Raw genomic sequence first — 2,005 nt, 5'->3', positions numbered from 1 at the left:
TGCTCCCCCATGCACTTAAAAACTGGAACCTAGCGGCACTTTGTATGGAAGCCTACCTGCCATTGGACTGTCCGTGGCGCCATTTGAGGTAAGAAGGAAACGTAGAATGGGAAATATCGACGGACAGACAGCCGAAGAACATTTAGGTGACGAGGAGCCGCAAATCCTAAATGAAAAGCTGACTTCGGTTTGAATGAAGTCAAGCCGAGCGGTCTGACCGATGCGATTCCCACCCAAGCGTCAGCCTCTGACAAGGAAGGATAATTCGGTCTGCATTCTCGTTGCCATTCTCGGTAGTTTTGGGGAGGGAAGGATTGGCTCCTTTAGTAACTCGATGCCGAAATGATTAAATCGCCCATAGCCTGGTCAGTGCTATCTATTATGTGTGAATTGTTTAAATGAAAAAATGACGAACAACTTCGCGAGTATTTAGCATGATCCGAATGGGTTTTATTTCTGAAGATGGGAGCGAGGGCATTGGATGAGAAGGCAACATGTGACGGGCGTGAAAAGGTCAGCCTGGGAATTGCCGCCATCAGGAAGGTTCCTCTTCGATGAGTCATTACGATGTTGCGTTTGAATTGGCGGCTCTTGGGGACTGCGCCGGCTCTAAATAGAATTCCCCATTCATCATGCAACAAGGCGGAAACGGATCGTAACTCTTGCGTGCGGGGCAGTCCGATCGGATTGTGGCAGTTTCAGTAAGGCGTGATCGATCAGGTACATGTCCCTTCACTAGATTTCATGGCAGATCTAATCCTGTGGAGGTATCTGGTTATTCCCAGCTGACCGCACTTATCCATGACAGTCTTCCCACACTGTTGCAGCATTTTGCATGCTTTTTGCCCTCTCCAATATTCGATGTGATGCTTCATGACAGAAACACCGCTTTCCTAGATTAACCTCTGGTTCCGATTCATTGAATTAGATTTGGAGTATCTGATTGATTCTTTAAAGCACATCTTCCTCAAGACCCAGAAATTCAGATAAAACGGTTAACCAGACCCCTCCCACGGCATCCGAATCAGCTGGACGTCGTTTCGATTCTTTCTGAAATCTTTTTGCTCATGTGCGTTGGTTAGTCAACCGATGGAGCATTACTTCCCGACTTCAAAACCTTCAGGCAAGGAACTGCTACCATCTATGGCCGAGACTGTGAACTTAGAGGAGTCCACAGAAACCATTCACGATTCCCAGCCTGTGCAGATGGCTTCTTCCCTCCCTTTGTCAGTGGTTTTCCGGCGACCGTCGAAGTACATGTCCCTTTGTGGTGTATGAACTACGTAATGGGCATTGTAGCGAAGAATAAACTGCGTGCTGCACTGCCAAGCGTGTCATGCCTCGTCCTGTACACATTTCACCTTGATGAACCAACTTATGTTCTTACCTGCTCTGGACTCTGGTTCCAGTCGTTAGTCGCAAGTAGTGTTGTAGAAGTTTGCCGTTGAAACTCCTTAAATCGTTGTGAACGCATCTCGGCCAATCAAGGGTTGATCCTGTTATAAATTCTCGTTAAGAGCTGATGAGATCAGAGAGCTTAGCTTCGATGCTGCTACTTAAAGGTGGGATCATTGTTGATCAGCATCACTCGAACCAAAATCCTATTTATCTGTATTCACAATTGTGCTGTTGCAAGCTTCAGTGCGCACAAACTTGCCGTACAAGTGCAGATAATTGCAGGAACTGCAGAATTGCTTGTAATCTTATTCTGTGGTATGAGATGACTGTTATATATCAGAGATTCTTCAAGTGGTCTCTTTCACTCTGTCGTGAAGATTGATACCAGTGTCGCATATTTTGTATGAAAATAACTTAATAGTTAGCGCCACAGCACAACCCCCGTACGAGTATGGAACTGGACCATTCAAGTGTCAGAGGGTGACGATCTAGTTGTCTTTGTAAAAGGAGTGGTAGTCGTGTTGTTTTTGTTGTGTTTATCTTATTATGTGCTTGTTTACTTACTGATTTTGGTTACTCAGCAGCAATGAGTAACCAAACCTCTATA

The 2,005-nt window shown here is 45.5% G+C and overlaps 1 long non-coding RNA gene across 1 annotated transcript; it reads left to right on the top strand.

Moving 5' to 3' along the window:
• Positions 1-334: 334 nt before the first annotated feature.
• Positions 335-1,749, top strand: LOC149989395 (uncharacterized). The gene is made up of 2 exons (XR_016502779.1): positions 335-720; positions 929-1,749. It is a non-coding gene; the product is annotated as an uncharacterized LOC149989395 (long non-coding RNA).
• The last annotated feature ends 256 nt before the right edge of the window (positions 1,750-2,005 follow it).

This window comes from Physcomitrium patens, chromosome 4, assembly GCF_059467195.1.
Source record: "Physcomitrium patens ecotype Gransden chromosome 4, ASM5946719v1, whole genome shotgun sequence".
NCBI classification, from domain to species: Eukaryota; Viridiplantae; Streptophyta; class Bryopsida; order Funariales; family Funariaceae; genus Physcomitrium; species Physcomitrium patens.
This window is presented reverse-complemented; position numbering and strand designations above follow the sequence as displayed.